A 12,085-nucleotide genomic window follows, 5' to 3' on the forward strand; every position below is an offset into this window, starting at 1 on the left:
TACCTTTGATTTCTACAAATGTTTTCCCATATTTGAAAAATGAAAAGAGGATATGCCCTAAAGGAAAAATCAAAGGACAAAAAGAAACAAAGATAAAAAAACTGAAAAATATGAACCCCAAACAAAAACAGATCATGAAAGTGTGCAAATTCAAGTGCCACTGCTTTTACTTTTATGTGCAAAATAATGGTTGTGTGTAGCTTGTCATAAATGCCACAACCCATGATAGTCAAATAGCTTAATCTTGACTAATTCATGCTTTAAATTTTATGTTTATTGATAGAGAATAAAGGTCTAGCCAAACTGTTTAACCTTGGCAGATCAGTAGTTAGGTAGAGAAATAAAAATGTGCTCATAAGCTTAATCTAAGCTATTGGAAGTTATAAGGTTAGAATTAGATAGTTTGCTTTTCAAAAGAAAAGGAAATAAAGGGTTTGGAAGCTCAAATGCACCCATTGAAATGAAGAAAAAATGTTAAGGTAAATAGAGAGTAGGTAGAAGAAATGTTGCAAATGCACAAGGCTGCTAAGTCAAAAGGACATTTATCATGCTAAATCTTATTTTTCATGTGCAAGTGGAATTGTGAGAAAGAAAGGATATTCCCCAAGCTTATTACTAATTTCCCCTCATTTCACTAGACCCCCACATAATTATTTTCTAATTTCCCCTCATTATACCTTCATTACTCATAAAAACCCTTTCCCTTCATTTTGACCTTTTATCCCTTTGTTTCACACATTTCCCTACACCTTACCCTTCAAAAAATCATTCCCCCTTCCCAAAACCCCTTTCCCTAGTGTGAAACATATTTCCATCACAAATAATACTTCCCCCCCATATTAATTTCCCTATTTTCACCTAAAAAACACATGAAAACCTCTTATCCTAAGTTTTTATCTCCCCCACATTATTTAAATTAATTCCCCGATTCATATTTCCCCAAAAAAAATCTTTTAACCCACCAACCCAAGTGCAGTTAAAAAAACCCTGCCACATTAACCACTTGTCCCATTCCATTAAACCCGCTCATTATAATTAATCCCCACCTTATTCATTAATTAATTACAAATTAGTTGTAATTAATTCCCTGGGCCCCGCAAATCTTCACCCCTATTCCCTCTGTGCATCTTGACCACGTGATAGCCGTTAGATCTCTAACCCATAGATCCAACGGTGCCCATCCATATTGCGCTCATTCCCTCTCCAACCTTTACCAGCCCAAGAGCACGTGAGATTCGCGGTTTTACCGGAGCCCTATTAGGCTACGTGGCAGCTCCAGGAAAAATCGCGTGCTCTCAAGAAAATACCATCTGCCTGGCAAAAGCGATGTGATGGCCCCTGAAACTGCCTCTGCACCAAAATCCAAAACCACTCACTATTCATTTATGAATTCCATGCTAAATTCTAACCATTGTTGGTTAAAAGGCCGAACAATCCCATTTCGACTCTTTTCGCTCGTTTGCACTGTGAATGCTGCCTAAGCCTTCCTGCGCCACCTTGAGCCTCTGCAACTGAAATTGACCACTGATTACCCCTCGAACAAGCTCTGGACGTCTCATTCAAGCATCCAGTGCACAGCTGACGTTGTTGTACCTTCTACTTTGGCAGCGTCCTTAGCCCCCACAACTCCAATGGCCACAACACTATCAGCATATACACCAACTAAATCAGCAACAGGGTGTACAACAATAGGTTCTACAGGTGATGAAGCAAACAAGTTGGTCAAAGAAATGGAAGAAATGTCCATTCAGAACACTGAGATGAATAGGCTTAAAGAAAAAGTGACCAGCCTGGAAACAGACTACAAACTAGCCCAAATCATGCACAAAGAAGAACAACATAAATCTACAAGGATGACCAAAAAGTATACAGAGGCAGATAAAATCTACATGAATATGCTCAATATCCAATTACTAGATGCTGAGACATAGGAAAAACTAAATGATTTACTATAGAAATACACAGTAAAAATGTAAAGTGTACAGTAAAAGTAAAAGGGCACAGTAAAAGGATATTGACAGCTCAGCTAGGTCAAAGTGTATCAGATGAAAGGTCAGAGTAAATAGAACATCCAGCATGAAGACTAAATAACAAAGCAGATTAAAGTGCAAAATATCAAAGATTAAAGCCAACACAACCTAATAAACAGGGACAACAAGCATCAGTGGAATAACTGTATCTATCTTCTTGCATGAAGATTTTTCTTTTTCCTAGATTAGTTCCCAAGACAGTTTGGGATATTTTATAAAATATTTTTGTATAAATACTTCATAATTCAAAGTATTGAGGGGTATATTTCTATATATTTGTAAAGTTATTTTGATCATAAGCTTGAGGGTTATTGTACCAATTTTCAATTCAGCAGACTGGACCAAGTAATAAAGAGATTGCATTACAGGATTCATGTGTAGAGCTATTATAGTGAAGTATTTTATTCGTCAATTTGTTATTCTCTTATGTTTTTCACAAACTTAAATGTTATCTAAATTTGAATGAATTAACTGGAAATTTATCTCAGAATTTGTTTAAGTACACTCTGTTTTCCACAGTTAATCATTTACATGTTTTCTTCTGATATCCGGATCTAAGAGTCCTTAATTTCTCTCCCATCCTGGTTGACCTCTTTCACTTTCTTCATAATCCGGCCTAAGGAACCCTTAATTTATCTTTGGATCCGATTGAAAGCAACTTCACCATCCAGCCTAGAGATATGAAGTAACTCTGCTATATTGCCCTGTAGACACTGTTTTTAGAACTTGATCTAGTCCTGTTTGTTTATCATTTTTACCCCATAGCCCAATGGTAAAAGCAACCCTCTGTTCATCTAATTAAGTAATCCTATTATCACAAAATCAACCCCTGATAAACATGCAATCAAGGAAGCTCATTTTAACAAAATGGAGACTTTGTGGGAAGATAAAACAATTTCAATACCCGAAGTGGTTAGCTATCATTCCCAATATTTTCCCTGGACGGTCCCTGCAATAAAGGAAGCGAGATACATCAGAAAGGTCAATGCAAAATTAAGAGCTGGAATCCAAATTATGAAGAGGCAAATCGAAGAAATGAAGATACAACTGAACCAGCCTAAAAGGCATCCTCAGCTAAGAAAAACTACATAGCAAGTAAGGCCAAATCTTAAAATTTTGATGTGGATCACCTTTTGGAATTTACTCTGAAGAATGGTATCAGTTTATTCATTTTTGAATAGCTTCATGGCATATGGAAGAGGAATTTCAAAGGAAATAAAGCTTAAGGAAGTTAAATTTTGGCATTAAACTGTGTTTTTGAAATTACACAACAGTTTCGTAGCGCGCTACGAAACTGTTGTAAGTGATGCCTAATGCGTAGCAGTTTCGTAGCGCGCTACGAAACTACTGTAGTTGCATGTAATGATTTAGTGGACCAATTTTGAAAGACAAAAGGCAATCTTTTTGAAGAGGGGCTTCTAAAAAGGATTACTTACAAGGTGTAAACATCTAGCAAGAGAAAAAAAAGTAAAGGAAGGACATCTTTGAACTCTAAGCTCTATGTTATGAAAGTTGTCATAATTTCGTAGCTAGTATGGTTCATGATGCTTCAGGCAACATTTAAGAATTTTTTGTCTTGCCACGTGTATATGGGCAAGGTATACAGCATATGGAAACAGACTAATCCAATGCATTTTTATGTAATTAAGAAGAACAATAGGGATAATAGACTTCGAAGATCCTTTTGGAGACCAAAAGAAGAAAAACAGGAACAACTTCCTAATTTCCAGGAACAGTTAAAGGATGAGGCATCAAGGGTCAACAGGGAGTTTAAAGCCACCACCAAAGCCAAACTGAAGAAGGCCACTTGTTAGAGAACGAGTTTGAATTGTAATCAATGCTACTACCAACATAATGAGGAGTTACACTCCTAATTGTTTTAGGTCTCTAGAACTGCCAGTTAACAGTCAGTTACATTAAATAGTTGGTTTTAAGTGTCAATAGGTGTCAAAGTAGGAAAAATTCGAATTCCCCTCATGCTGGAGGAGGAATCTAAGTCATGTAATGAACTCTATATATGGGAGAAAATCTAATGTATCAAAGGTTGGAAATTTTCAGAGAAACTCTCATATTGGGCTTTGTGTAAGACTCCATTTTAAGTAATACAGTGTTTGGCTTTGCTTCTCAGGAATCAAAAGGAATTCAATGTTCAGATTGTCTTGTATTTCCCTCTTCTCATTATTTATAGCGGTATGAATGTGTGATTACTTATAAATCACTGATTGTGCTCTAACTTCCTTCATACATTTGTAAATTGTGTTGTCCTTTATGTTTCTGATGTATTCTCCATGTGTTGAATTTTAGATGCCCCGACTTCCATGTAAAGCTAACATTATTGTCATACTGAAACATTTTTGACTCCATAAGCCCAAGGAATATTTTCTAATTGTGTTTCAACCATTTACACTTCTTCATTTGTTTCATAGAGTTAGCCATCTTGTTCATTATCAAAATCTTAAATCTAGTGAGAAAGCCCTCTAAGGTTGAGGAGGCTAAGCCTCAGCCAAAAGTTGGTTTGAAATAGTTGCTCAGAGTCTTCCTGATTAGCAGCCTATTAGGGGTTGATTTTGTGATAACAGATCCCACCACCCAAATTGAAATCAAAAACGCAAGCACAATCATAACTAGCCTAAAATCAAATAATTAAACAAAGTTAAATTAAAAAGAGAGAGCCCTCTCTGAGATTAGGAAGGCTAGATCCTAATCTCCAAAGTTGGTTTGTGGTTACCTCTATCATTTCTTTTTCTTACAACTTAGAAGAAATTATGGAGTGATAACAAGAGTTATAATAAGTTAAGGCCTCTGATACTACAATACAAGGAATATAGAGGATGAGTGGGTCGACACCTATCAAATTTGTTCAGTCGCTGGCCAGTACAAAGAAACTCCAATGCCACCATGCCAAATCATGACCAACTCCAAAGAGGGACAATCCAAGTAGTTAGAGGGAGAAAATGAAAAGTGAGCTAGTAGATAACTGTGGGCGGAATACCATGATAGAAGCATGGCCAGATCATTAGCCCACCACTAATATAGATACTAGAGTCTAAGCCCACCTAAGAAAATATGAGGAATCAACACAAAAAATATTTTGTTGTGTCAATTATGACACCTTTTGTTTCTCATGTTTTGTTAATTTTTGCATTTTCAAGAAAATAATTATTTTGTCATGTAATCATTAGGATAGTTAGGCTAGTCGCATGCTCAAGCAGTTGTAGCATTCTGAGATATTTTGTAACTATTGTTCAAGCTCTCCATCTCCCTATAAAAGGGGAGAAGAAACTCATTAGAAAGGCTACCATTTATGTTTCATAGGTTCTGAATTCTACATTGGGAGGTTCTGAATTTTGTTTTCAAAGAGAGGTTCCATTGGTTCTATTTCCCTATTCCATGAGGATGTAATTGATTTTTGCAAAATTTTGCCAGTTCGTACCTGTGACATGTATTCCATTCTTTAAGATTAATGAAGACGTTTCTGGTAATTCCAAGCATTGGAATATGTAGTATGTGTTCTTTCTCCGTGTGTAACTTCATGCATGCTTTTCTTCTTCAAAATTTGAGTAAATTATAGCTGTTGGTTTTACTCTTAAGTCGCAAATTTATCTATTTTGTGTTGTAGTAGAATGTACCTATGAAATTATTAATTTATCTATGTTATGTATTAGCAGACGATACTTGTGAGATTGCAGATTTTCTTATGTTATGGTATAGTATAAAGGATCTGTGATATGTTGAGTATAAGGCCTTAAAATGCACTCCATAATTCCTTCACTTTGTTTCCTTTGTATTTCCATGATTTTACTCATATTTACTGCCTAGGATTTTGGGTATGTCCAACCCTTTGCACTAAGTTCCTTCTATATATTTTTCCTTCCCATTTTTACCACAATGACAAAGTTAAGTTGCATTCTTTGTGTGTTAGCCACTAGACTCAGACATTTATTCTTGGGAATGATATGTTGTTCATGTGTATACTGAATCTGCCTCTAAGAAAGGTGATTGAACCAAAATCTAAATCATTGTACATTTATCTCTTGAGCTTCATTGATTGATATTCAAGAGAGACTAAGATGTCCTAGGAGCTGACCTCTTGTTGGCATAAGGAACTACTTAGAGGGGGGTGAATCAATAATAGTGATATCCTTAAATCTTTCTCCTGAATATGCTTTTAGTTTCTTTGTTTTTCTACTTATGAGAGAATTCATTCATAAAGAAAGTGAGCAACAAGTTTAAGCATTCATATGTTCATACATCCTATCACATGAGAAACACATACATATTGACACCGATATTTTCAAGTGGAAACCCATAGGGAAAAACCACCAATTTGTTGTTTGTTTATGATGTAAATTAAGCACGTACTTAATTACATCAGTTTGTTTGTGAGAACCCACTCACAGGAGGCACCGACCCCCTTAGGTTAGTAATAACTGACTTTCCAAGAGGCACCAACCTCTTCTAAATATAGGTTACACCTTCTCCTTCCATTGTTTTACTATTTCACACAAATTTCAAACTAAAAATAGAGGCATATACAATTATGGAAAATACCAATCAGTGATTGGTTGCAAAAAAACTTCTACTCTCGGTCCATTTTTGTTCCTCAGAATCTCTTGGTCTCATACAATTACAATTTACCCATGTTCAAAGAAAAATATCCTCATCACTTTTCCTTCTCTCTCACAAGCTCTCTACTACACACCTCTTAGTTCTGCTCTTGCTCTTGTTTCACAGCACTCTCTCTACTCTCCCTGCTCTCACTACTCAACACTTCAACTATACACACTTCCCCCACTTTGCTCGATGGAAATCAATGGTTTTGATCCTATGATGCACACTAGACAAAGTTTTCTTTGTTGTCTGTTTCCATATTGCCCGAGTGTACCTCAATATGACTCCTCTTGCTATTGTTGCATCTGATGGTTGAATTGTGTCATGGAATTAAACATAGGAATGGGGTGTTGAGTTCTCCACTGAATCCCTGTGTAAACCTCCATACTGAGAATTTAATCTCAATCATAATGCACGCTCTACCATGACTTCCCATGCTTACTCATTACTCCAGCAAGCTTGAAAGTACTCAATAATGGCCACTTTATTCCTTATTTGAATATACAAGACATGGACAAGAAGTAGACAATCTTCATATCATCAGATCTTCTCTATGGATTGTTGTCCTTTTTGCCTTGTCTCAACACTTTCTGCAGATACCATTGACTCCATCAACCAACCTTGTTGATTCGAATTTAATCTCTAGCTTCAAACTAATCCATTATTTTAATTCTTTGTATTGTTATATCAGAGCCAAAAATATCGTAACTCATAGAAGAGGAACGTTACAATATCACTCAGTTATGTTACCTTTAGCCCCTTGGTGATTATCTCCTCGAACATTTTCTTTCTCATAGGACCGGCCCTATGGTCATTGGATTAGCATACCACTGTCGCATTATATCGGAGTCCCCACATATCATAAATTTTACAAATTATCAATTGTGTTTTAGCTCCCTTTGCTTAGCCCTTAGTTCCTTTAGTCTCCACACGACCATGTTCCAGATAATATCAAAGCCCCTTTTTATTGTAACCTTTTCAAATTCCATTTGGACAGGAGTGATGAGGTACTCAACCTCTAGTATGTTGACCTTTGAGATGACATCATTCTTTCTTCATCTCTCCACATGGAACCTCCTGAGTGGTGACATGTGTCACTTTGATTTGCCCGATTGGGCCAGTGAAATTGTGAAAGAAAGTTGCAATGTGTCCACCTTACTACCACATCATGTTGGTGTTAGTTGCTACTTCATCTCTTCAGGGCCAATCACCAGCTATCATGTGCCCTGTCTGAGGAGAGATAAATAGCCTCCTTAGTCCCTGGTCCTGCACCAAATTCCTTTGTGAAACTCGACACTTCCAAGAAATTGCAATATGTAAGAACTTATAATGTTATGATATTCCAATGACCTCATCCTTCGATATAGTCTATTTCGAGGTTCCGATATTCTCCGACCTCTGATAGAGCCTGCTCTGATGCTCCAATATTTCAACCTACTTTGGACTTCAAGGCCCTGACTTTGGAAAACCATACTTTTTGATCCAGGAGGCCATTTTTAGACTTCCAAACATGGTTGGAAATATCTTTCAGATCATTTTCCAACAGAGAGAGTTTGATGTAGGATTTGATCCCATCTTCTACCTATAAAATGGTTGAAAACTCTCCGCCATTCTTTTCTCCTTGACTCTTCTTCTTGTGCCTAGAATCATGAACTCCCAACCACCATACTCATCATTTTATGGCTTCTCGAGTAAGCATGCTACTATGATGATTCTCTACAGAGCACTGAAACAACCATGCAATTCCTCCTGGACTCCTAATCACCATATTCATCATTTTTGTATTTTCCAATAACCTTGCTGCTGTGATGATTCTCTACCAGAAACCTATAGCTACCATATGATTCCTCCTAAGCATGGACAACCAATCACTATAGTCATCATTTTATGGCTTTTCAATAAGCTTGTTACTATGATGATTCTTTACTAGAAGCCTACAGCTAGCATAGGATTTCTCCTGGACTCCCAATCACTATGCTAATCTAGTTGACATTAATTCCAACACAATCACAACCACTAGCCATCCAGATAGTGCCAATTGTCCAACAATCTCCCCCTTTGGCATTGATGGCAACACCATAAGCTCCCATTGAAGTTAGGCAAGGTATTCTCTGATTCCCCATTAATATTCTCCCCCTTTGGTATCAATGGCAAATAATACTTCTTGAATACTCCCCCTAAACCAAGGCAGCCTACTCTTCGATGGATCCCACATGCTGAGTAGCTTCCAACACCTACGAAAATGGAGTCATTTGGAAGGAGGAGTCACAACTCCTATCTACTGCTTGAGATATTCAAAGGGTTCTCTTGTTAGTGGCTTAGTAAAGATATCTGCAAGTTGATATTTTGTGGCCACGTATTCAAGTTTGACAACATTGGATGCAACTTGTTCCCCTAATAAATGGATCCTGATAGGAATATGCTTAGTCTTTGAATGCATAACTAGATTATTAGAGATGTTGATGGCACTCATTTTATCACACATAATTGGAATAGTATCAATCAACTATAGATGAATATATTTTAAAGTCTTCTTCATTCATAGAATTTGTGTGCAACAGGTAGTAGCAACAATATCCTATGCTTTAGCAGTCGATAAAGAAATGGAGGATTGTTTCTTACTGACCCATCATACCAAGCATTTCCCCAAGAAGAAATTTGTGCCAAAGGCACTATTCATGTCATTAAGACAACCAACCCAATAAGCATCAGTGTAGGCCTTCAACTTAAATTGTTTGCACTTATAATACCACAGTCCATATTTAGATGTTCCTTGAAGATATTTGAAAATCCTTTTGATCACAAAAACATGAATTTCATGAGGGAATGCCTGAAATCTATCCATAAGACCCACAACTTGCATGATGTTTGGCCTTGAAGATATAAGATACAATAAGCTTCATATCATGGATCTGTATTTAGTCTGATTGACCAGTGGTATCACATCTTCTTTGCACAATTTGTAGTCTGTAGTCACAGGTGTGCTCATTGGCTTGCAATCTTCTATCCCGGACTTCTTCAGAGTTTCTTTGATATATTTGTATTGGGAGATAAACACTTCTTGTGGAGATTGAGAGATTTGCAATCCTAGCTAGAAGGAAAACTCGTTGATCATGGACGTTTCGAATTCTGACGACATACATTTTGTGAATTGATGTCCCAATTGTTCCATGTCACTGCCAAAGATTATGTCATCCACATATACTACTACAATTAGTAGATAGTCACCTTCAGATTTTATGTATAAATTTTTGTCAAGAATACCTTTCTTAAAGCCTTGTTGTTGAAGGTATCTATCCAACCTTTCGTAACAAGATTTTGGGGGCCTATTTGAGTACATACAGGACCTTTTTTAGTTTGCATACAAACCCTTCATCTGTGGTGAGAACAAATCCTTTTGGTTGTTGAATGTAAACCTCTTCTTCCAAATCTCCATTCAGAAATATAGACTTCACATCCATCTTGTATACCATGATATTTGTATGACTCACAAGGGCAAGAAAAATTATAATAGCTTGTAGTATTTCTACTAGTGCAAAGGTTTCCTCCAAATCTGCCCCTTCTATTTGCACATACCCTTTGCAGAACAATCGAGCCTTGTTTTTTATTAGTTGACCCTTCTCATTCAGCTTGTTTTTAAAAACCCATTTGGTTCCAGTGACATTTTTCTCTTTAGGTCTTGGAACAAACTCCCAAGTGTCATTCTTTTCGATCTGGTGAAGCTATTAATTCATATCATTCACCCAGAACTTGTCCTCACTTGCTTAGCTGAGATTCATGGATTCGATCTGTGACAACAACCAGACTTGCATAACTTGTATTGCGAACAAGTTTACTCCTGGTCTGAACACCATGTCTTTGATCTCCAAGTATCTAAATCTCAAGATGTTCTTTCTGTACATACCTGGAAGGTTTCTTTGGCCTTGAATTTGTGCCTACTTCCTCACCTTCACTATTTGAATCTATTTCTTCTAGATCTGTGGACCTCATATCTGGATTTTCTTCACCATCCGAGTTCATATTTATCTTAGAGGACTCAGGTTGGGAATCTATTTCATATAATATTACATCAATGCAATCCTCAATCTTCTTTGTCTGCTTGTTGTAACACTTATATCCTTTACTTCAAGCAGAGTACTTGAGTACTATTCCCTCATCAACACAAGAGTCAAAATTTCTAGGATTCTTATCATTCATTTTGATAAATCACCTACTCCCAAACACCTTGAGGTGTTTAGCTAATGCAGGTCACCCCTTCCACAACTCATAGGGACTTTTATTACTATTACACCTGAGTTCAGTTATGTTTGATAGATACATTGTTTTCTATGTTGCTTCTCCCCAGAAGATGTGAGACACATCTGCTTCATCCAACATTTGCTCTGGTCATTTCCTGGATTGTTTTTTTCTTTCTCTCCACTACTCCATTTTGTTGTGGAGTTCTAGCCACTGAATATTTCCTTCTAATGCCATGTTCTTCACAAAATACTTTAAAATCCCTTGAAGTTTACTCTCCTCCTCTGTCTGATCTTAAGCATTTTATCTTTAAGTCTTTCTCATTTTCTACTTGAGCTTTAAATTTTTTAAATTGCTTAAATGCTTCCGAATTTTATTTTAAGAGCACAATCTAAGTGGCCCTGGTAAAGTCATCAATGAGAAGCATGAAATACCTTTCTCCTTTTGGGGCTTTTACTCTAGTTGGGCCAAAAATATCTGTGTGAATGAGCTCTAGTGGTCTAGATGAGGAGAACTCTTTTGACTTGAAATGAGTCCTAGTTTGCTTGCCAAATTGGCATGACTTGTAGATTGAGTTATCAGGCCTTGAAAGTATTGATAATCCTCTCACATCTCCTAGCTTGCTAACTTTTATCAAACTATCAAAATTCATATGGCCAAGCCTCATGTGCCATAATCGTGCTTCATTTTTCTTTCTTAAATAACAATTTACTCTAGAATCATCAAACACATATACAATATTGTGAGTTCTGATTGCGTTTCCTACTAGCTTTTCATCCTTCATATTTTGTATCTCATAGTGCCTGGATTTAAATGTCACCTAATAGCCATTATTACACCTTACATTAAGCAAGTTGTGCTTGAGACCTTCCACATACAACACATTTTGTGCCTTTGTGTTTTGATCAAGACTGACTATGCTTTTACCCTTAATTCTTGTTGGAGCATTGTTTCTGAAGGTGACATTGTTTCCTCTATCCTTTTCTTTTAGTAACATAGATTTTCTTTTATCCCTAGTCATATGCTTGGAATTACCACTATCCACATAACATTCATTCTCTTGATTGTGGGTTGATAGAGCGATTCCACACTGCATGTTCTTTTTAGTCTTTCATTTCTAATTCCCCTTATCGTATTGGATAGTTGTTAATAAATGTTGACGGACATTAATTTATAATAAACAACAAATCACTTACTTCATAATACAT

This window comes from Pinus tabuliformis, chromosome 2_2 (assembly GCF_031772625.1).
Source record: "Pinus tabuliformis cultivar Carrire ecotype Pingquan chromosome 2_2, CPIR1, whole genome shotgun sequence".
Lineage (NCBI taxonomy): Eukaryota > Viridiplantae > Streptophyta > Pinopsida > Pinales > Pinaceae > Pinus > Pinus tabuliformis.